Source organism: Castor canadensis, chromosome 8, assembly GCF_047511655.1.
Source record: "Castor canadensis chromosome 8, mCasCan1.hap1v2, whole genome shotgun sequence".
NCBI classification, from domain to species: Eukaryota; Metazoa; Chordata; class Mammalia; order Rodentia; family Castoridae; genus Castor; species Castor canadensis.
Genome location: NC_133393.1, coordinates 40240551 through 40265945, shown reverse-complemented (window position 1 = coordinate 40265945; position 25395 = coordinate 40240551). Strand labels below are relative to the sequence as shown.

Genomic DNA, 25395 nt, shown 5'->3' with positions numbered 1-25395 from the left:
GAGACCTGAATTCTGATTGAAAAACAGACAGATATAGGTAACGAAGTCTTGTTCAAAGAAATGGACAAGTAGAAAACACGAGGGGTTGAAACTAAGGGATCAGAGGTGGCTTGGGGAAACTCCCAACTCCTGCACATTTGGGAGGTGGGCACTCCTCCCCAAAGATGCAGGAGGCTGTTGGGTGTGGAGGATCAGAGAAGAAGGCTGGGAATTTGATGGTTCTACTAATAGGAAACCAGCCTAGGCTGGTTGGAGCAGATGAGTGTTACAGGGCATGTGATAATCTTGTCATGTCCAGTGGAACCATCCTGGGTGGGTCCTTATGGTCTAGAATTCAAGCCGCTCTGTCCTAGAGAGGTGACCCCTGCTCTTCTGGGATTTGCCTATGGTTTCCTTCCGCAGCCTCACGTTTGCACACACATACACACACACACACATACACACACACACACACACACACACATACTGTCCAGAGATTTTAGGATGCAGCATTCCCCTTCAAGGAACGTTTCCATGTTAGACAAAAACCTTATGCTAAATCAGAAGGTGCCACAAAAAGCAACTCACAATTAGGAGGCGGCTATGACACCAATGAGCTAAGGTGGTGAGAAAGCCAAATCCAGCAACACTTCCAAATAGGGAGAAATGCCCCAGCTTCATTTCTTATATGTGTCCCAAAGAGCTCAGCAATAAACTTCAATGCACTCAATAAACACAAGGAACTGTAACCCCCTTCTAGAGAAGAAAAGAAATTTTAAAATAAACCTAACTCACCAGCAAGCTTCCAACACATGGTGATGGTCCTACCAGATAACTACCTGTGAGCTGCAAACAAGAAGTGCTGAGCAATCAATAGATATATTACCTTACAGTCCTCTTCCCCTCAGTTTTCTTATGGTCCTGGCTTCCCCAAGAGCCTCACAATTCTTACTAAACCTTCACACCAATCAATCTACCCTGGACTCAGTGAATCCATTCCTATCTGTTACACACTGGAATGTTCAGGTGAAGAATAAAGCTCTTCCCTTTCCCACAAATTCAGCAGTTGTAGTATAGCCAAAAGAATCTTCAACTTGATCTTCCATCTGACCTGCCTGCAAATTAAGCCTGTCCTGTTAGTCGCATTTTACTGGGCATCGAGTGAATAAATAACTTCCATGATTAGCTGTAAGAGCTCAGTCTTAAGGTAGGCGTTCCCAATCGGGATGATTGAGGATTTCCTGTCATTCAAAGCAATGAGTTCTGGGTATTTCTGTGAAGAGAGCACTCTACATGTTTATTACTTTGCTAACTGTGAAAATACTCCAGTTCAAAGACAATATGGTCACAAAGGCCAGTCCAGGGTTGCTGCCCAAAAAGAGATACAAACAATAAGGGGCTCACAAGCTCCTTAGCTCAGCAAGACCCTGTGTGTTTCCAATACACTGATGGCTAGTAACAAACTGCATATACGTTCTATTGCCTAGTGACGTCATAGTGGTTTTAGTTTGGGTAAGTATGCTCGCTGTTGTTAGTACAGCTACAAAATCACCCAACGGTGACACGTTTCTCAGAACATGCCTCACCATTACACAAAGCATGGCTGTATGGCTGGTTCTCATTATCTGAAATAGTTCTGTGACACACAGTCACCTCGAAAATAGAAGTAGCAAAAACTAAATCATTGATCCTAGGGGAATACAGGTGAAGTTTCTGTGAGCCTCTGACCACAGCATCTCTGTCAGCCCAGCATACGTCACTTCTGTGTGATTCTGTTAAAAGAAACCTTACTTAATATATATATCGCTAATTCGTTAACACTGAACACACAGCTGACACCATTGTCACTCCTGACTGAAGGAAGCTTCACTGGGATTTCCTCTGTAAGGCATCCTGCAGCCTCCTTGTGCTTGGGAGCACCATACATCATTTCGGGCCTGCACTTCAAGGCCATTTTAAACAGAGAAGTCACCAAGAAAAAGCACCAAAGTGTGAGACACATGGCACTAAGTACATCACAAAGGCCATCTGTTTAGAGAAGGAGACCTGGATGGGAAGGCAGAGCCTCACCTCGTCAGCCTCAGCAGGGCACATGATTACCCAGCAACCCAGATTTTACCCTGCTCTCCTCCTGTCCACAAATGAATAGCTATCAAGAGTACTGATTGGAGATTACAAATAAAAATTAGGAAGTGTAGCCAGGCATGGTGGCATACATCTATAATCCCAGCACTGAGGAGGCTGGGACAGGAGAATCACAAGCTGGGGTCCAGCCGAAGCTACATAGCAAAGCCCTCTTTCAAAAACAGCTTACCACAGGCTGTTTTCTTACACTGACTGTATAAAAAAAAGGAGGGAAAATAAACCTACCCCATGTATACCTGAGCCTAGGCCCTGTGCCTGGTCTGTATTGCGAGTGGGAAGACATGAGGTGAGGAAAAAAAAAAAAAAGGAAGTAGGCAAATTCACAAAGATGCAATCTTCAAATAAAGGGCATGGACTGTAGGTGATAAGGTAACTCCATCCTGTAACTCTACCATTCAGCAAAGAATCTACACCAGGTGCTCAAACACATCATCATTTCAGGTCATTCAAGCCACTTCCACTTTTTTGAGATGTCAGTGTATTTTTAAAAACTAAAATTAAAATGAAGAAATGCCCAATAGGGTTATTAAAGCTACAGTATGCTTTAAGAGTTTATATTTGACATGTTAAAGCTTTTAACTCACGGCACAATTATAATATGACACCATGAGCACCAATCATAAATCATTAGATTATTTGAATTGTTTTATTTTGGTTTTTGAATATACTGGGGATTGAACTCAGGGCTTCATGCTTGCTTGGCAGGTGCTCTACCATGTGAGCCACTCCACCAGCCCCTTTTTTGTTGGTTACTTTTTTAAGATAAGGTCTAGCTCTATTCCTAGGTCAGCCTGGACCAAAATCCTCCAGTTTGTCCTGCCCCGTATAGATGGGATGACAGGCACGTGCCACCATGCCCAGCCATGGGTTGAGATGTGATCTTGCAAACTTTTGGTCTAGGCTGGCCTCGAATCACCATCCTTCTGATCTCTGCCTCCTTAGTAGCTAGGATTCCAGGCTTTAGCCACCAGGCCTGGCTTAAAAATAATAACTCATAGAACATTACTGGTGTGACCTGTAAGGGCACAGAAATTTTAAGCTATATATTGACAACTGTCTTTCACTCTGTCTAGGTAGTTCTGTGTCTGTAACCACATGTTACAGTGTCTACACTGAGAACCCAGTGTTTACCCTCGAAGCCCTTTGGGAACATATGATGTCTGACCCTCCTGATTCTGTCTGTGATAGACTCTAAGTGAACAATGTTCAAGGTCTCTTTCAGCAGCTGGCACCTCCCTTATCTAATCACAATGCCTTTAAAGGAACTCATTGTTTTATCTGCTGGAAGAATGGGAACCAAGTTAGAAGGAAAGAGGTCAGGGCACAGTAAAGAAGCAGGCTTAACAGAAGCCTGATTGAGATTCCTTTTTTATACTGTGTAATCTACCACAAGTCACTCTCTATGCCGCAGTTTACTCTACTGTAATTTAGAGCTCTTTGAGACTAGGGACTGGCAAGTATTTTCTAGAAAGATCAAGACAGTTTTTAAATAGTAAGTATTCCCTCTTGGTCCACAAAGGCTAAAATGTTTATAGACAGAGGCATCTGGCCAGAGTTGGCTGGTGAGCCGGATATGCCAGCCATTGCTGCAGAGCAGACCAGCACTGACCCTTGGAACTTACTGTGATGGTGGGGTTTACACCTGCATCCTGGCTACAGAGCACTGGAAATGGGGATTGGGTGACTGAAGAGTTGAACTTTCAGCTTTACTTTACTTCAGTTAATTTCCGTTGAGATGCACACGTGGCAGGAGACCTCCTCTTTTGTGGTTCTGTATTTCACCACCTTAAAGAGTTTCTGTCTTAGGAAACTGGCAAGTGTGGATGGTCTGGAGATTTTGCTTGTGTCTGCCTTACTCGTTGTGATGTGAAATTCCAAACTGCAGGGAGTCACCCCAAGGACTCACAACAAACTCAGGGGGTGCTACAGGATAGTTTAAAATTGAGGACAACACACAGTACTCAACATTATCAGACAGTGCACAAACTTTTAGCTCCAACTACAACCAGCCTCGCATCTATACAACAGTTCAAGTAGGACTGCTCGTTCACGGCTCCATCGTTAAATAGTGCTACATTTCTTCTTGTGATGTCGTATCTTCACAAAGCCAGGTTTTCAACAGTTGTGATAAAAAGCAAGAATTGCCTAAAACTCAATATGGAGCAGGAGATGAAGGTGGTGGCTTCTAATCCGATTCCAAAATTTTCTTAAAGCACAATTTTTACCCTTTTGTTTTTCAAGGAATCAGAACCTATGCCTTTCAGTTTTTCTATCACACAGAGGGCAACGACTTGCTTTTTGAAATTTCCACTACCAGTGAGACTGACAAGAAGGGAAACACCCATGAACCTGCAAAGTTTGGTAAGGCAGACTGAAGTGTTCGTTCTCCAATGCAAACAAGCTTCTGGATACTCGCCATCGGGAGTAGCTTTGTTTTAGTTTTAGGTTCTTCAGAAATTTGGGGCTGTTTTTGTCTCTTCAGTGGTTAATGCCATCACATCATCACCATCACAACCACGTATTCCTGCTTTTTAAAGGAACGGGAAGAAAGCTGGTTCTAATATTTGATTCCCTGCTAGAGAAAGAGGCCCCTGCATGTACCAACCAGCTAGCAGTCTTCAATCTTTATGATGTTCTTTTCAATGCCCAGGGTTCTTTAGTGTCTGACACCTACATGAAGGGCAATGAATGGGAAATACAGCCAAGTGTGTAGAAGTGGGGCTAGATGATAGATAGGTAGGTAGAGTCTTGCTCTGTTTGGTTTTTTGGTTTGGGTTTTTGTCTTTGTTTGTTCTGTGTCATCCAGAACTTGAGACCTAGATAAGGGATCACCTTGTCTACCCCTCGGCCAATTATCAAAGTGTCCCACAACTTTGTCCAGGTTCATGCTGAAATCTCTATGATTGATTGACTTTCATCACTACCCACAATCACCCTGTGGTGGTTATTCTTGATTTGCAACTTGGCCAAATTTACAGATGCCTAGAAAATTGGTAAAACCCATTAGCATGTGATCAGCAACTGAGGGAGGGAAGACCTGCCCTGGATGAACCATCCAATAGTCTGGGGACCCGGATGGAACAAAAAGCAGAAGAAAGAGTACACTTGCAGATGCAAGCTCAATTTTTCTCCAATGGGTGCATTTTCTTTTTTTTTTTTTTTTTTTTTTTGCTTCTGCCATCACCCAGGGACATTGAATCTGATCCTTTAGCCTTTGAACACTGCCTCACACCAGCGATTCTCCAGGGGCTTCCAGGCCTTCAGTCTCAGACTGGGGCTGCACCTTTGGTCCCTCTGTTCTGAGACCTCTAGTTTTTTGGACTGACTAGCTACTGGTTTCCCTGTCTCTCCAGCCTCTAGACAGCCATTGAGGGACCATCCAGCCTCTGATCATGTGAGCCAACCTAACAAGTCCCCTTATTAGAATCTGTAACTATCTGTATGTTCTACTGATTCTATCCCTCTGAGAACCCTGGCTAATACACAAGTAGAACAGACCATGGGCAAACACCTTCGCTACTGGGTCAAGTTTCCTGAGAGTTGACTTTCATCTATTATTTTCCTTGGCTGAGATTACACACACACACCCCTCCCCATTTTCTTAGTCTCTCCTGTATCACCCAGGGAGGAAATCACTTTTCCACTAAAAACAAAAAACAACGATTTCCATTTTACTAAAACTAAAAAACTCAAGTCCTATTAAAACCCTTCTGGGACTGGAGGTGTAGCTCAAGCAATAGAGTGTCTGCTTTGAAAATGCAAAACCCTGTGTTCAAACTCTAATTCCACGAAAAAAAAAAAAGCCTTCTGAATTCTGCCAATGCCCACTGATGGGCTGGTGGTGGCAGGGAGTGGTAAGGCAAGGTATCAATCCCACAGATTTCCCCTATACAAAAAATAAAAATAAACATTTTTTTTTTTTAATGAAAGGATGAGTCATGGGTTTTTTCAAGATAGGGTCTCAAGAACTATTTACCCTGGCTGGCTTCGAACCATGATCCTCCTGATCTCTGCCTCCTGAGTAGCTAGGATTACAGGCGTGAGTCACTGGCACCTGGATTCAGTGGTTCCACTACAGACAACTCTGAGGTTCTTCTCAGGGTGTCTTGACCATGACACTGTGGACAAATTCTGTGACCTCCTTGCACTTTCTCTCTCTTGTTCCAGTGTAATTTAGAGAATCTACTAGGAGATAAAAAATAAGATCCAGATTTTGTCCTGAAGAAATTCAAAGAGGAGGAAAGAAACAAAAAATACAAGCAAAAACTCTAAGCAGCCTCCAAGATCATAGCGAGGAAGTCAAATAAGAAAGCATCAAGGAAGTCAAATGAGAGGGCATTTCCTGGGAGTTTGGCCTCAGCCATCCAGAAGCGCAGGGATGCAGTGAAAAGGCATCTCAGGTGGAAGGAAAGAAAGCACAGGATGTACATATGTGATGCACTCAAGATTGAACAAAACAAAAGGTTTCTCAGCCTCTTAACTTCCCTTCCACCTGGGGCCTCCTCCCTCTAATCCATCTTTACTCTGAGACAGAGAAATCCTTTTACACTTCAGATCTCTTAAAAAATCTTTGATAGCTACTCTTAGCATGGTTTGAAAAGCACTCCATGGTGTGCCACTCTTTTCCTCTCTAGCCTCAACCATCCAACCAGTCCTTGGCAGCCACAACCCTGTTTCCACCACCAGGCCTAGCTAATGGTACTTGGCCCTCCAGGACTTGGCCTGGGGTTGCCTCCAAGGAGAAGTCTTTCCCAGCTCCCTGACTGGGTTAGGTATTTCTCCCAAGTGTCCCCCAAGATTTCTGTACCACAGCACCTGGCATTGTAATGACTTACATACTTATCTCTACCTGCTACAGGACTGCCGGCTACTTAAAAGTAGGGAGTCAATAAATATATGTGGGAGGAAGGGAGGGAAGGAGGAAGAGTAGAATCACGGGAAAACCTTAAATGATGTTAAGACATGAACTATGGAAGAATTAATAAAATTAATGAGTCAGGGAAAAAGTCATATTGTGAGCAAAGTAGAAGACAGCTTTCCAGTAGGCGCTTAAGAGAAATGTTTTAGAAAAAAAATCAGGTAACTAACAATTAAAAATATGTTTTTTTATCATTTTCATTTTGGGGGGGCATGAGTCTCTTTGACAGTGTGGAGGAGGCTATGGACCCCATCTCAAAAGAATATGGCTAAATATATAGAAGACAATATACATAGTGATAATTAAAAGCACTTTGAGTAAAATGGCTAGCACGATTTTAAGACATTCTAGGAGAGTCAAATTTGTGCTTCTTTGTAAATGTATTAAGTAAGAGGATCTAGCAGTGGCTCCACTAACCACTGCAATTTCTCAGTAGTGATGAAAGAAAATGATACTTGAAGCTATTTGCAATAACTGTCATGTTACACTACCGTGGTTTGTTGCTACATCCATAATTAAAGGAAATGCTAAGTTTCAGTTAGAGGTTAGCAAAAATAGAGTATTTTCTCCACCCAAATTCAGAGCCCCCAGGTTAGGAACGCCTACCCAAATCATCAAATTGGCCACAAGGTCATTGCTGACTTCTGCCAGAGCAGTTTCTGGCAAGTGACAGAGACAAAAGCCAGTGTAAAGTAAAATGATGAGTGAACAGGAGCAGAGAAAATGGAAACCGTGATTACAGGCTCTTCTTTCCAGCCATGTCTGTGGCTAAATAAATGAAAAGGCTTAGAGGAGCTTGAAGGAGAAGAAATGTGGAGGGGACATAGAATTAGAACATGCCATCTCCTCCAGACCCCAAAAGTGATGCCAGTTACACAGCTGAATCTCTGTTGGAAGAGGTTCTCAAATCACAAACAAAAGGCAATAGATCAGGACAGGGATTTACTAGCACTGCTTTTAGTAAGGTGGGGAGATTACACAGACTAGGGAGCCAGAACTGTAGGAAAGGAGACAATCAAAGCCATGGATTCTCTTTCTCTGAAAAATAACTGCCCATCCTTACTTGGAATAAGATACCTAATGAATTGACTTTGGAGTCAGTCTGAGTTTCCCACTCTCCATGTAATGCTGTTTGGAGAAAGGACCATGCAAAGAACTCTTCTAATCAATGAGGAAGACGGAACTCCCAGAGGCCTGCTCCAGAGGTAGCCTTTCTGCCTTTCTTGTTCAGATGAGAGGTGATCTCCAGGGAACAAAAAGTTACATAACCTACTGTTTTTCTGGGTCAATATTGACTACTGTCAACAGCTGTTAATAGCTGAGACATCTGATCCTTCAAGAAGGAGGAGGACGAGGAAGAGGAGGAGAAGAATGTGTCTAGAAGAGACAGATACAAAATTCAAGAACATGGCAAGTCACACCCAACAGTTACTAAAGACAGAACACAACCAAAACAAAAATAGAAAACGTTTGGGTTTCTTAATAACCACCCTTTTCTAGACAAGAACAAAAATGAGCTCCTGACATCTGATGGGGCTGCAGGAGGGGACAGTTTAGGGAGAAAGCAAACAGAAGGAAAACTGTGTAGATATGCAAATACCCTATTCAAACCCAGGCTTCAATTTTCCTGCAACTGAGGGTAATTAAGTGGTTAGAGAACTGCCTTTACCTTCTCTCAATCTCAGAAACAATTGAGGATCTGTTGGCTGGTTGACTTCATTCCAGCACAATCCAGACCAAGATAAATCACAGTAAATGTCTACTGACATAAGAACCAGAGCTGTGTGATACCATGACTAAGACAGAGTCTGTGAGATCAGGAAGCTGGAATTTTCATGCAATGCTTTATACTCTGAGACTGGAGCTCATATGAGGTCTTTGAGCTCCAGTGGAGCCTAAAGGACCGGTTATGGCGCAATTGGATGCTGATCGCTGGATATTGTTTACCTTGCTTTTCTGCGCAAGGAGTTCAAAGCCCTTTCCCAAAGTGACCTCCACCAACCATCCTGGCGCCTCTCCGTGCACCCACAGCCAGACTGTTATCAGCCCACATTTTGACTGCACAGTGAGTGAGCAAAGGGATTTATTCAGTCACCCAGCAGATGGAGGCCAAGCCTTGGGTAAAACTAACCCTTGGGTAAAGCTTTGTGCTTTACTATTCATGCCACTATTTATCGCAACTGTGGGTTCCAGGGAAATTGCATAAAAGCAGTCCCTTCAAGGTTGTCCCTGGTGGAACCCATCTGGAACTCTCCGAGGATCTAATACAGGGTTAAGGGCAAAAAAAAATCATTTTCCAAACCAAACAGCTCAGGTTTCTCACACCCCACCCTGCGGCCACATAGAATAAACCACTCTGGATTGCAGGAGACGATCTGAATTGAACACCACATATAAACCAGAGTTACTATTCCTAAGGAATACGACACCCCCTCATCCTCCAGTTTGCAGGTACTCCCAGATTTCTGGGATCAAGTCTCCCCTGAGGGACAGATGTGCAGTGCTATGAAGAACTTGGAACCTCCCTGTGATTTGCAGCTCACTTTGGAGACTAACAACCTCCCGTTCAGCACTCTGTTCCAATTAGCAATTAGTGTGTGCTGCAGAAATACAAACTACTGCTCCATGAGTCCAGCTCGGGGGAAGGAGATCCAGGGCCAGACTGCTCTCAGGGGCAGATTTGAGGAGGCCTTTGCTCAGGCTTGGCAGACACACTTCGTACCCAGAACAGAGGGTTCCTGCCCAGCAGCTGTGAACTCTGACTCACCTACCTGCAGCAATCTGCTCTGTGTGGGACAGTTACTACCTAATGAGGGCCTGAGAAATGGACAGGTTCTGTTTGAGTCTCCTCGGCAAGAGACAGCTGAGTGTGAGAAAGGGGCAAGAGGTAAAGACAGGTGTCTGCAGGTGTCCATGCTCTCCTGGAAGATCTACCTTGTATTGTTTTTCTCTCTCTAGCTTCTCTGAAGCTAGGATGCTTAGCAAGGGCACTGCCATAGGCCAGTGCCACCTCGACTAAATAAAAATGTCCCTGAGGTCCTGTGGGTCAAGGTCTCTAGTAGAATTAAAAGAAAGGACAAACCTGGTGCTGGTGGCTCACACATGTAATTCTAGCTACTCAGGAGACAGAGATCAGGAGAATTGTGGTTCGAAGCCAACCCAGCAAATAGTTCATGTGACCCTATCTCAAAAATACTCAACACAAAATAGGGCTGGCAGAGTGGCTCAAGTGGTAGAGTGCCTGCCTAGTAAGCACAAGGCCCTGCGTTCAAGTCCCAGTACCACCAAAAAAAAAAAAAAAAGAAGAAAAATGAAAGAAAGAACAAGAACAGGCACTCACTTCTGTCCAAACACACAAATTCTGAGGCACCATAGTTACGATCGGTGGCATGTTGGAGTAAGCTATTGATTGTCCTCCTCCCCCCAACATAGTCACCTTAATACCCCATTATTAATTAACATGGACCACAGAATTAAAGAGTCCAGTGGCCAAAGGAACTGACCTTGTTTTCAACATCTGCTGTTGTGAAATGAAATAGTTGCCTGTACTCAGTGATAGAATGATTACTAAATATGCATAATGGGATCCATTCTATGGAAGAAGTGGGGTGGAACCTCCCACTCTGCCCTTGCCCTCCCAGAGGCACATTGCCAAGGGGTTGGTTTCACTCCTTACACTTTGGCTAAGTCCAATCTGCCGGTCACTAATATAGGTACCTCATTTATCTTCTCCATTCCCATGAGGCATACAGCCTGGTGAAGAAATGGTCACCGGCACAGCTCTGCTCCCAGTTCAAGATATGCATTCAACAGAAACTTTCTGCTGAGTTATTGTCCCTAGTCTCTTGCCCCATTCTGCCCAGCACATGCCCCCTGGGAGTTCCAAGGCGCCCTCCAAAGTCCTAACCCCTAACCTCTGCCTCCAACTGCAGCCCTTTGATGACTGCCCCATTTGTCCTGCTTCTGCCAAGCCCTGGAAGTACAGGAAATTTTCTCCAGTCAGCTAGCCTCTTATGCTTTAGATCCATGACATTTGAGGGGCTCCACTTCCATGACCATTCCTTCTTGGCATCTTTTTTCTGGTCCTTTCTATGGCTGCTTCCTTTCCATCTGAAAACATGCAGTTCCCATCTCTAGGTGTGGGCCTGAGGGAGTTCCCTTTCAACAGCTTACCACCTTCCTCCTCAGTCAAGGGCTGAAGTCAGCTCCACCTTCCATTGTGTTTCCTCAGCACCACTCTTTGGGAACCTCAAGCAATCTGAACAACACCTCCTTGCATTCCTGAACTGTGAGCTCTCACTTGTCAACAGTCATCTGCCACCACGTCCAGTCATAACCTTTTCTCATTTCTGACTCATCTTTATTGCTATAAAACATGTTACACTTCGGTAGCACCACCTGCAGGCCCCTGAAGTCCCGAATTTCAATTTCACTTGGCCTTTTTCGGCTTATTCCTACCTGGGCATTTCCCTTCTGCCTCCTTTACTGGTCCTCTTTCAAAGGTCAGAGAGGAAGATGATCCACCCTCAAGTCTTGTGTTAATCTTCATCCTTGTACTTATATCGTTCTTCACCTGCTCTAAAATATCCCTCCATTCCCATTGTTGATAGAGCAAAGTACCAATTTGGTATCCTAGCCTGTGAGATTCCCCACAAGATTTTGTCAACCAGTAATATCTCCTGTTTCTCCTCTGCTACTCCCACCACTTTTTGCCTCCACACTGGACTACAGCTGTGAATAATTTTATCAACGTCAAGACTTTCTGTGGGCTGCATCCTTCCCATTTCCCTCTTCTCTGTCCAAATCCTACTCCTTTTTTAAAGTCTAGCTAAATTCTCATCTTGTCTCCACTTACATTATTAATGCATGGAAAACACAGAATGTGTCTTCTACTTTTGGAGGTGCCCTCAAAGTCATAGTACACATATAAAAGCCAAATAAAAGGACAGGGGGTATGGCTGAAGTGGTAGAGTGCCTGCCTAGCAAGTGTGAGATCCTGAGTTCAATTCCCAATACACCAAAACAAACAAACAAAGCCAAACATATAAAGGTACAAACCCACTCCATAAACATTTACTTAATCTGTACCTTCTTTAATCTTCACCATCACAGCAGCAAGCAAAATGTGATACACAGTTTTATTCAAATATTACTTACTTTGCAAACACTGGTGATCATATATCTGTTATTATATGTTAGGATTTGCATTTCATAAGTTTAGGTGGACTAATTCAGTCCTAAGTAGACCTTTTAATTCTCTCCTAATTATTGGTGGGGGGTTGAGTCAAACTGCCATTAGCTAACAGAAGTGTGTCTCACTTGGCTATGTGGCCTGAACAGTACAAGGTGACCTATGGCAGTGACAGTATTTATCATGAGACAGTCATAAGCACTTTTCCTTTTATTTTTTTTTTGCAAAAATAGAGCACTTTGTGAAAGCATCTAAATTTAAACACCCAGTAGCATTACACTAAACATGATGTGTAAAAAAGACAACCCCAGAATCACTTACTTGGAAAAAGTAAGCATCTAAGAAAAAAATTTAGTGTCTTTCTTACTCATCCAAAATTTTATTGTTATTTCACACATTGATTAAAATATCACTCTGAAAACCAATCTCCAGTCATCCATCCAGATCTATTCCCTTCCTTAGCAATGGGATCCATTCTCTTCTCTCTCTCTTAGTGGCCATTGCCCGGTAGCCTTGCAGCTAGATGTGGCCTGTGACTATACTCAGCCAATAGGATAGAAGCAGAACAATAGTGTGCAATTCTAGGAAGTGTCTCGAGGGAAACAGTGCTCCCTCCTTTCCCCTCCTCCTACCTGATGGTTAAATACAGATGAGTGGCTCAGCTCCACCAGCCTGTTGAGCCATGAGCAGAAGCACATGGGAAGGAGGCAGGACTAACCAAATAGAAGGAGGTGGTGCTTCATTTTTCCAGAGTGGCCACATTAGCCCTATAATATCTGCCTTAAGTATATTTCATGACACAGAAATAAATATCTACTTATTCGTGTCATTGTTATTCAGGGTTTTCTGTTATACACAGCTAAACTTACCTGATAGTCCTACCTGAGAGTTGGAAGGGTTTTTTTGTTTTTGTTTTTTTGGTGGTACTGGTGTTCAAACTCAGGGCCTTGTGCTGAGCAAGTGCTCTATCACTTGAGCCAAGCCCCTGTCCCTTTTTGCTTTTAATTGTTTTTCAGATAGAGTTTCATACTTTTGCTTGGATTGTGATCCTCCTATCTCCGCTTCCTGTGTAGCTTGAATGAGAGTGTCCAAACTTTTAATTTAAGTCACAGCTTCCAGAAATTCCAGAACAAAATTCTTCCAATATTTATGTATGCAGTTTTGCCTCAGAAGTCTGTACATATGCAAACTCCTTTTTTGTACATCAAATGAACCCATGGTTCTTTTCAAGTAACTATGCTAAAATTAATAGTAGTGTAATTCACCACCTCTGTTCTTCTTTTGTGATTTCTTTTACAGAGATGAAAGAGACTGTCATGGACCTACTGGGCACGCAAGGTGGAACAAGGGAAGCAGAAGTTGGCACTCATCTGTAGGCTTTTTTAGCCATGTGACCCTCAAAAAATGACATCCTGTATTCAAAAAAGTGGGGTGAATAATTTCCACTTTAATCATCAAAGCCTGTGAAAATTAAGTAATAAGAAAATATTATAGAGCTTGGCCAGGGTTTGACATGTGGTGGGTAGGGAGTCAATAAATACTTGTGGAAACTAAAAGAAAAAATATCTCAACTACAGAATATACAGCTCCCAAGAGAGTGGCTTCATATCAACTAATTCACAATTTCCTTTTTCAAGTGGAGAGAAAAAGCATGCTCTTCATAATAGGTGGTAAGGTCTTTTGTACAGACCTGAATGCTGAGACGGTCATGATTGTGGGTGGGTGGGGGCGTTGAAAGTTAAAGGGTATGGTAGATTGTCTGCAAGGATAGCCATCAATAATCCTCTCAACTTTGTACCCACGTGTGTATATCACTTCTCACAGATGGAGATGGATCTTTCCCATCACTTGTGACTTGCTTTGACAGAATGCAGAAGAGTAGCCCTGTGACTCACAGGCCTAGGTAAGAGGATTTACTGAGGACAATCACCAAGTAGAGAAGCTGAGGCTAGACAACTTATTAAATGCTGAGAAAACCCTAGAGAGTAGTCAAATGGAGGAGAACCAAGACCACCAGTCAAAAGCCACAACACGATCTTTTAGATGTTCCAGCCCCAGCCAACTCCAAGATGAGTGAACCACAAGTGGCCTGCTGTCATCAAGGGGGGAAGAATAGCTTCCTGACTGACAGGATTATGAAAAATAATAAAACACTTATTTTAAGGCACTAAGCTTTGGACTGATTTGTTACACAATAGTAAATGACTAATACAAACAAGAAAGTTACCTCCATGATTCTTAGACACAGGACACAGGACACAATGCTCCTCCCCTCAGTCAAAGCTGCTACCTCAGTCAGAGAAGATACCTACCTATAATCTCAGCCACCCCTGCTAAAAGATACTTAACCTGCATAGTTATACTGTGAGGTAACAGCTTTAGTATATTCTTTGAGCTCATTTTTATTATTCTTTTCTATCTCTTGTTAAAATGGCAATAAGAAATAACACACAAGGAAGAACCACGAAGATGACCCAGGCCCCAGAAAAAGAGTCTGGGTTATTTTCTCCCTACCAATTGGCTCTACTAATTCACTAGAGTTAAATTCCCACTTTTCACTACTAAGTGAATGTTTTGTTATTAAACTTTGTAATAAAAATAGTAATAGCTAACATCTATTATACCATGTGTAAGGCTCTTGGCTAAACATTTTTAAAGTGTTATATCATTTCATTTTTAAATACCTCAATGAAGCAAATTCTATTCATTTGTCAAAAATTAATCAACTAGACACTCTTCTAGGTACTCTGGATATAAAAATAAACAACACAGACAGAGTCCCTGCTTTCACAAAGCTTGCATTTCAGTGCTGGAGAGAGAAGACCAATGCTTAGTGTATAAGAAGGTGAGAAATGAAACTATGGGGAAAATAGAGCAGAATAAGAGCCTGGTAGATAAGGTGACATCTGAGCAGGAAGTGAGGATGTTAGTCTCTTCCCTTCCCTTCTCTTCCTCTTCTCTCTCTCTCTCAATCTCTCTCTCTCTCTCTCTCTCTCTCTCTCTCTCTCTCTCTCCTTCCCTCTTCTTCCCAAACTCCCAAATATTCAGCTGCAAAGCCTCAGGGAGCCCTGAGGTGTTAAGAGCACCAATTTCCCCAATTTCCAAGTGAGGAGTCACATGCAAAGAGAATGAAGGATAACTGACATGACAATTTATTGCCCCCCAAACAACCTTCTCAACTCAAAGCAAAACCATCATTATGGGTGAGCAAGACACTCCCTGTTCCCTGGCTGTGAAAGAGTGATTTACAATGCATTCTCCCTCCCAGTAGAAGGCTGTTGGCACTCACAAATACAGGATTTGTGTATTCAGAGGCAAAGCTCAGAGGAGCAGAAGAGAGTAAAAGGGACATTCTGTATAGGAAGTGTGCCTCTTTCCACCACATTTATTCCATAAAGTCACAGCACTACGGGTCCTTCGGAAATTCCCCATTAGGGAAGCAAACTTGCACCATGGTAATGACAAAAACCAGGCACTTCCTTTTTTGCTTTTTCTTTTCTTTTTTTAAAGCAGTTCCCTATCCATTGAAATCTCTTGGCCTCTATTTATGGCTAACAGGAAGACAGTACTTGTACCAATGAGGAAAATGCTAATATAATTTTCAGTCACAGAATAACATGGACCTGACCTTGCTGGAGATAGGCAATTTAAAATAGTATTAAGTGCTTGTATCTGAGGGAGCTGTCAAACATTAAAGCTAAAACAACACTCTAAGATAAGCAGGCGTCTAAGAGAATACTCTCCTGACACTACCAGGCAGAGAGACCTGGTAAAGAGATTGCAAGAAGCTTTGGGAAATGAAACAGGTAGGCGAAAGCAAAGAAGTCCCAATGAAGGAGAAAAAGCCCAGTGAGCAGAGCCTCAGAGGAACTGCCTAGAAAGAAACTCTGCCAATGAGGACACTTCTTTCCTGCCTCCCCACTCTCCCACCCAAACCAGCTATTTTCAGGATCACTGGGCCTATCTTTGTTTTTCCAATCATAGCAGGCATCCCAAATGCAGTAACACAGCTCTCAGTTTCTTCCCAAGACAGACATGGTCTCCAAATAGAAATTCTTTCCAGAGGATTAGGACTCACTCAATGTTAGGACTGATGGGAAATGACTCCGTATTAAGGGAGAAAGGAGTTGAATTGTAGTCTTCTACCCTGAGTTTTCTTTATGAAACATGAATGTGTATACCTGCAGAGTAGGATACATGACTCTCTGGGGTCAACAGATCTAAGGAACAGTTGGCTGTGTTGGTTGTGCTGAGGCTAACCATGAGAAGAAAATTAACTATCCAAGAAAAAGAAAGAGATTGTCCTCTATTAGGAAGGCCCAATTATGCAGGGGAGAATGACAATTGGCAGCACTTCAGCCCATATGTCATGGGAAGGATTGTCACATTCAGGACAGAGCACCACTGACCTTTGAATTTCAGGAAAACAAGGGATCACTTTTTAGTGTATGTCCCCCAAATGGCATGGGCACACTTATGCTAGAAATTTCATTTGCCGTTCATCTGAAATTCAACACAACTGGCCATTCATTATCTTTGTTTGCTAAGTCCAGCAACCTTGATTGCCCATTGCTTTAGTCCACCAAAGGCAATGTGGAAAGAACCCCCAGAAAATGGCTTGAAAGTTCAGAAAAGAGAAATTCAGAGAGCCCATTACCCACTTTGACTACACTGACTCCATAATGACCTTTGCTCTCATTCCTAGACAGGAATAAGCTGCTGGGGAAAGAGTTGAAAGGGTCATATATGAGTGGAGAAGATCAGAGATAGGTTTGGGATAAAGGTAGGCTTGGGAAGGAAGAAAGAAAAGGAAAAGGAAGAAAGAGAGCTCTTGCTGGGACAGACACAAAGGATTTCTTAACTAGTTTCAACAGATAAGCTTGTCTTGTACCATAGAGTGTTTTTCTTAGGATTGAAGAATGGATGGGACACTCATTTCCTGCCACCAGGTGCTAGAGGGGAAGTCTGTCTCCTGCTACTTCTTTTCAGGATGCAGGGAGGTCAGGAGCAGGATTTCTTGGTCATTGCAGCTGTCGCTAAGCGTCTCAAGGCACCGGGGCACTGCTCAGGTTCCACAACAAAAGACTGGACTTCCTTCATTCAGACAACTGCCTTTCCCTAGACACCTCACTGCACTGACCACAATTGCTCTGAATGTCCCCACCTAGGGAAATAAGTCCACTGGCACCTTTATCCCCACCTCCTGGGACTCTGCTGGTCCTCTCATCATCCAACATGTAAATCACACCTGCAAGTTGTCAGCAGTAATTTCCCTGTTCCTGAGCCAGCACTTCTGGATAAGCTGGGAAGGTGTAGGAGCTGAGGACAATATCAGGGCAGCGAGATTGTCCCTTCAGAGTCCACGGTTGCAGGCTGAATGGAAGCAGAAGACCTTGAAACCTTCAAGGAGCAAAGTGCAATTGAATACAAAGAGGGACAAAGTAGGTTTGAAACAACACAGCGTTCAGTACCTCTAAGCCACAGAGAGTATACTCAGAAATTTGTGACATTTTCAGACTTTTCCCTTACTGAATAAACATAAGGGAAGTCGAACCCAGGACTTGCACAGGACAAAGGCGTCCCATGGCACCAGCAGCTAGCAAAACAGTGGTTTGTTAGCTGTAAAGAAAACACCAACTCTTGAATTTCCTCCTTCCTGCTGTGGGAAATGCGTAGCTGATGAAGTCCACCCCATCTCCCTCCACCCACACACATCATGTAGCGGAAAATGCAAGTCTGAAAGTCAGAAGAGAAAGGTAGGGGAGGAAATTGCAAGGTCAAAGTGACTGCCCAGGGAAGTCTGATTACTCAACATGTTTAAAGCATTATTAGACAGTCTGAGGGTAGTAGGCCCAGAATGAGAGGGGGAGGGGATCCAAAGAGCTGTAGAGAAAGAAGGGGTTGTAAACTTGAGAAGCCCTCCTGGAGTTTTACTGAACGACTTGCAACACTCCGGGGTGCAAGTTAAGAGAGGGCAAATGGGTAAGGAATCAGCCAGCCAAACACAAAGGAAGGGAGTGTGGCATAGAGGTTAATTGTGGCCGTCAGAGATGAATGGTTACATGGGGAGATTCATTTAAAATTAACGAGGCATTGGTTGCATTTTATAGGTTTTCGTAGGAAGCGATGATGAACCAAAGGGGCAGAAATGGAACTGCTCCTTGGAAACTTTTCCTGACCAACTCTCAACCCAAATAGATAGGCACTGGGTCTCCCCATCAGAAAAGGGACATGGGGCCATGAGTCAAGGACAGGTCCCACCAATGTGCATGCAGGGGGGCCAGCCTCTGACCATATAATGATACCAGGAACTGAAGCGGCCACAAGGCCCTGAAAATGTATGTACATGCTTGAAGCTTGAGGTTGAACCATGTGCACTTCCCAAAGCACAATGACAGAATGACCTATCTAACTACAGGCACATGACATTTTAGTCAATGATGGACTGCATATACAGTGGTGGTACAATAAGACTATATTGCCTAGTGACATCATAGTCATCCTAATTTGTGCAAGTGCACACTTTGATGTTCACACAATGATGAAATCAACACATTTCTCAGAACAGTAGTCCCATTACTAAGCAGCCCATGACTGTGCTGTGTTTGAGCTTCAAAGTCAATAACTGCTTGGCATAGATGCTTCTATGCCAAGGTATGGGATGCTTCTACAAACTGAGTTTGGATAGGGGTAACATGAATCAGACTCATAGTGTCCCTGAAGTGGCTGGGGGCATGGTTCAAGTGATAGAGTGCTTTCCTAGCAAGTGTGAAACCCTGGGCTCATTCCTAGTACCACCAAAAAAAAAAATTGCCTTCCTGAATGCCCCAGGCATAGATAATTACTTCCCCTTTGCACACTTTGTTCATATCCCTAATTTATCATCTGCTTGATATTTTAAATCTACTATTTATCTGTTTATCTTTATCCTTACCTTACATCATAGTGAGAAAGCACCATAAAATCCCTACCTGCCACGGGTGAAGGAATGAAAAGACAGAGTTGGTTTCTAACTATGGCAACCAACCAGAGATAAAGATCTACCAAAGAACGTGCTCAGAGACTGGCGGTGTGGGGACCCTCCTAAAGCTGCAAGCAAAGAAGGAAAGAGTGGTCATGATGGGCAAGACTTCCACAATATTCACAGCCTTAGAGCCACAAGACTACACACACTCAGCTGGGAATGCATAAAAGGAAGAAATTGAAATAGACGAGCTGGGTGTGGTGTTCATGCCTGTAATCCTAGCACTTGGAAGACTAAGGCAGGAGGATTTCACATTCAAGATAGATAGATAGACAGACAGATAGATAGGTACACAGACAGACAGATAGATTAAGCAAACAACAACAACAAAAAAAAAAACCTCCTGGGCGCTGGTGTCTCACTCCTGTAATTCTAACTATTCAAGAGGCAGAAATCAGGACGATCATGGTTTGAGGCCAGCCTGGGCAAAGAGTTCATGAGACCCTATCTTGAAAAAACCCTTTACATAAAAGGGCTGGTAAGGGGGCAGTGGGGGGGGGGGAGCAGGGGGGAGAAATGACCCAAGCATTGTATGCACATATGAATAATAAAAAAATTAAAATTAAAAAAAAAAAGGGCTGGTGGAGTGGCTCAAGGTGTAGGCCCTGAGTTCAAATGCAAGTACCACAAAATAAATAAATAGAAAAAGACAAATTGTCTATCTCTTTTAATATGAAAGTTTCCAAGGCCAGGAAACCAGAAATCATACAGCCAGCCATGGTCTCAATGCTTCATTGTCTATAAGTTCACTTCATTGTTTACCAGGTGGCTTCTTATTAAATCCTCCTAGTGAGGAAACCTGAAGTAATGGAGGACAAACACTGACATGGACCAACCAGTCTTTCCTTTTTCTCTTCAAAGAAAAGAACCTACAAGAGTTCAGATGATAACCACCATTGAGAGAGAAAAGAGTGAGTTCTTCTGCCAAGACATCAGTACATACAGCAATGAACCACAGAGGTAAGGGAGCTCAGCTCCACGCTGCCTTCTAGTCCACACTTTCTATCCCTGAAAAAGACACCGACTGGGACTGCTTTGGAAATTTTAAGCACAGATCCAAGGGCCAAAAAGCTTTCTGCATTATTTAATTGTCTCTTCCCACTCACACAAAATATACCCATTTTGAGCCTCTGGGATAGAGAATGAATGTCTTTTATTTTGGGTGGCTGGGGCAGTACTGGAGTGTGCACTCAGGGTCTTGAGTTTGCTAGGTAAAGACTCTAGCACTTAAGGTATGTCCCAATTCTTTTTGCCCTTTTGCTTCAGATTGTTTTGTTTTGTTTTTGTTCTTGTTTTCAGGTAGGGTCTTATGCTTTTGCTAACCTGGGACCTTGATTTTTTACCTCTGCCTCCTAGTGGTGGCTGATTTCCTGCCCTTTAATATAGATGAGACTCATAATAGGTATTTGAGGTCACATGACCAAAGGCATGACTTGTGCTGGGGAAGACAAGCAGTTTAGTTTTATGGTTGTCATTCTGAGTGGAAAGCTGGAAAGAACAGGAGGAGAATGCCTTAGAGGTTACATAAGAAAGAGGCTTTGTCTTCACTCTGTAAGATAGGGGAGCAACTAAGATTCAGCAGGGGACTCACAAGGCCCCATCTCAGACGCACAACTCTTCTGAGGGTAGATTTGAGGGTAGCAGGACTGGAGGCCATTGTAACAGAACCGACAAGAACCAAGGAGAATGTGAGCCAGGCAGGCCCTGCAGCATGAGGAAGGAGGGGGGGAGATGCAAATGTGTCCTCTGCTGGGAACTATGCAAGGGCTGTGGAGACAAAGATGATCAGACAGTCCCTCCCTTTAGAATCTAGGGAGGCTCCAGGCTATGAGTTGCTAGTGAACCCAAACACCAACCTGAGATGGTCTTGGTTGATCCTGGAGGCTAGACTCTCCTTATAGGTCAAGATGCCAGCTTCTCCTTAACGAAAAGAATGTACTCATTGTAAACCATAGAGAGCACATGGACTTGGGCTTGAGGAGAACAGGACATCCCTGCTCTGCAGGACAGGGGATCCAGCCAAGGGGCCTGAGAATCCTCCCTGGACACACAGAGAAGTAGGGAGAAAAAACATCAGAGTCTGCTGGAAGCTAAGCAGGATCTGAAGCCAAATTCAGAGCCTTGAAAGAACCTACCACTGACAAAAACAAGTGAGCACATGATCTGGAAAATTCCATGATGGAAGGGCAGAGAGTTAAGCAGAAAAGAGGAAGACTAGGGCTGGTGACACATATCAGGGGTGGATGACAGGGTCCTTCTAGGATGAACTTGTGCAACAAGTTAGCCTTCATTGAGGATATCCAAAACTGCAGGAAGGACCTGCAGACTGCACCTCCCATCTGGGTGCCAGGGGCTCTCAGAGTGACTGTACTTTGACAGTAACAAGGAAGAAATGTGACCTTACTAAACTGGTGAAGTGGGGCATTCTGGTTACCCCAGATTTTATCTGTATAAACAATCTGTGCTCTAGGAACTGACCCTACCCACACCATTAGTTATGGTTTTTGTTTGTGGGGTGGAAATGAACAAAGTTAACCTGAATTCAGAGAAATATTTCCAACTAGGAGGCCCAGCAGCTTCCTTTGTTCACCCTGCATCCTAAGATCAGCATGACAGTCCCTTCCAAAGTGACAGATTCAACATTCAAACTGCGTGCTGTGGTTTGGATCTAGAATGTTCCCCCAAAGGCCCATATATTGGAAGCTTGGTTCCCAGGGTGGTGCGCTATTGGGATGGGGAGCTTAGTGGAGGCTTTAGGTTTTAGGTAATTGGGCTGTGCCCTTGAAGAAAATAGGGAATGCTGGTCTCTTCCTCTTCCTGACCCTCCTTGCCATGAGGTGACTGGTTTTGCTCTGCCAGGCACTCCTGTCAATATGAGCTGACTCATCACAAGCTCAAAAGCAACAGGGCCAACCAGTCATGCACTGGAACCTCCAAAACAGTAATCCAAAATAAACCTTCTCTCTATACAAGTCTGTTTTCTCAGGCATTTGTTATAGTGATGGAAAGGTGACTAACACACTGCCAGAGAAAACTAAATTCATGAGCTGAGAGCTCAGCTTGATTCAATTCAGCATGTTAAAATTCCTCCCCCAACCCAATTCTCTGGGCTTTATTATTTATGATCAAATGAGTTTGAATGAAACTGTCTCCAAGTCCTCATTTTTATTTCATATTGACAATATTATTTTTATCAAGTTCATATTTCAAGAAGCTTTATTCTACTCTGACTTTCCTGAACCAGGGGAAATTATCTTGTTCTTTCCCTTGAGTTTGAAAGAAAACCTTTCCCTAACTAATGTTTATCAGTGGCACAATTTCTTTTGCAAAAAAAAAAAAAGAAAGAAAGAAAGAAACCTTTCTGACATAGAAGGATACAATGGCTGCAATGATAAAAAGACACTAAGAAAAGCTTAAAGGAAGGGTAGACATTTCCAGAAGTTCTGTCCTCTATATTCCTCCCATGGCAGAGGTGGGGGGTACTGACTGACATAGAGACCAATCCCTGAACCCAGAGTCCTGTTGGCCAGGCTTAAACCCTTTCACTTCTGGATCATGGGAACAATACTGAGAAGGGGTAACCTAAGTAGCAAGGCAGGGAGGGGCTAATCAGGGTTTTCCAGAAAAAAACAGAAACAATAGGAAATCTATCTATCTATCTATCTATCTATCTATCTATCTATCTATCTACACAGAGAAAATGATAGAGTGCTTGCCAGAAAGTGTGAGGGCCTGATTGCAATCCCCAGTACCAAAAGAGAAAGAAAAATGAGCAGAGAAAAAGAGAGAGACCTCAAAGACCTCATGTGATTACAGGGGGCTGGGTAACTCAAAATTTGGAAGGCCGGTGAACAAACTGGAAATTCAGGCAAGACTGGCTGCAATCCTGAGGCAGAATTCCTTCTCCAGGAAACCTCAGCATTTGCTCTTAATGCCTTTGATGACTGGATGAATCCACCACATAATCAAGGGTAAACTCCTTTACTCCTTTACTCAAAGTCAGTGAATAGTAGATATTAACCACATCTACCTCACACCTTCTCAACAACATCTAGTGAGTGTTTGACTAAACAACTGGATACCCACACTCAGCCAAGCCAACACATTAGACTAACCATCACTTGGGGTTGGGGGGGGGAGTCAGTAAAGAAGGAGGGAGATCACTCAGGACTTGAGGCAGCTGGCCTGACCATCCCATACAGGAATATTTTAGTATTTTAAATGGTAACCCTGGTCTCCTCACTAAGGTTTCTATAATAGCTCCTGGCCCCTTTTAAGGTTGTAGTTACAACTTTCTCCTGATCTGAAACACAATCAAGCAAGTATTATTTCTAGGAAGAAACAGAACAGAAAGAGGGAGACCCAAAAGAGGTCTCCAGCAGCGGATCCCAGGAAGACCTCTGCAGGAACTGTGATTGAACATCAAAAAAGTCTTTTGGTCTCCTTGACAAAGTCCTGCTCCCAAAAATTCATATTCCCAAGTCATTAGGAGAAAATTGTCACAATCACCCTAACAGGAAAGGCAAACTCACTACTAGTATCATAGAAACAACTGCTCCTATTCATAGGGAATCTGCTAAGCAACATCTCATAAAGGACCATAATAGCATTTAAAAGGTAACAGTTCTTATACACATTCTATATATAGGAAAACAGAGGCTTCAAAGGGTCAAGCAGTTGGCCCAGCACCATCCACGTAATAATTATAAGAGTTGGGAATGCTCTTTGTACTGTAACACTGTGGAAGCATGTACTGACCAGAGGTGATCTAGGCATTTGGGTTGCCCTAGTTTAGGTAGTCTGGTAAAGGATGCCCCAAACTAAGGTCTAGCACTTTTAACCAGAGCGGAAGAGTAGCTTCTATTGTCAATAGCTCAAATTATAACCAAACCTCAGACACTATTGGTAGAATTAATTTTCTCAAAGATCTAGGAATCCTCTGCTTTATTTTGGTCCTATCAAATTCTATCCACCTCCATAAGTTCAGTGGTGAAGTTTATAACAGAATGTAAACTATAGCTGCTACTCTCATGTACATAACACTATTAACAATGAAGTACATAACTACAAATTTATCAGCCTGTCTTGCTACTGCATCATTTTGAATGGCATCCTCCTTGCCCCCAAAGCAATAATACTTTGATTGCAAACTATTTCCCTTACCAAATCTATTCCTTCCCACAGAGAACTGCTACCATGGAAATCTATGTAATAGATTCATTTTTGTGGCATTGCATATCAAATCTGACAACATAATTTTGACATTTGGTAAAAGTACATCTTTGTCTACATCTTCATAAGAAGACTTGCTTAATAGCATTTTTCTCAAATGTTCCTCCAGTACAAATTTTATGCTGACATCAAAATGGGAGGAGATTTTTGTCTCATTTTTGGGTTTGCTTTATGTGTTTTAGATACCTGCAAGAGGAGTTGAACAAAATTAAAAAGGCACCTGAAGTCAGCTTGTAATTGAAAAAAAGATTAGCAACACCATATGGTAACAGTAATTATCAATTCAGTAATAATGACCAATCCCTCTCTTGAAATATCCCTAACCACATACATTCCTCAACATATGCTCTGATGCCAAACTCCTTTGGAAAGATTAGTCTGAATTGGATTCATGAGAAACAAATTGGACTTATTTCACTCCAAGAAATTGGAACCACATATAATCGAATAATGCCAAATTATGTTTGGAACTAGGATATGCTTGGTTCCGATTTCTTGTGACAAAATAGTTCCAGATTACAACTAAAGTGTACAATGTGGAATAAATCCTGTCTTATTTTTAGATATTGCAAATATCTCTAGCATTGTGTTATTTCCAAGAGAAAAAGAAAAAGTTTTTAACTTCACTCCAGGTCCTCGTGATATTACTATTCCTTAAAGGGTAAGATTTTTGTATAAATCTCCTCAATGGAGGTCACCAAAAAAAGGCTTATTATAAAATGGGCTTAATATAAAGAAAGCATGAAGTCTAAGTAGCGTTCCATAGTGGGGCTCCAGTGGATTCCTTTTAAATCTACTGAACTCTAAACTAATAGCTCATTATTGACAAAATAATCTGTCATTTTTCCCCCTACTTACATGACAATTGCCTCAAGGTTACTTCTGCTTTACTGTCATATGTGTAGA

At 42.8% G+C, this 25395-nt stretch overlaps 1 pseudogene; it reads left to right on the top strand.

The window, feature by feature from the left end:
• The first annotated feature begins 2270 nt into the window (after positions 1-2270).
• Positions 2271-2409, top strand: LOC141410621 (small nucleolar RNA SNORA51; annotated as a pseudogene).
• The last annotated feature ends 22986 nt before the right edge of the window (positions 2410-25395 follow it).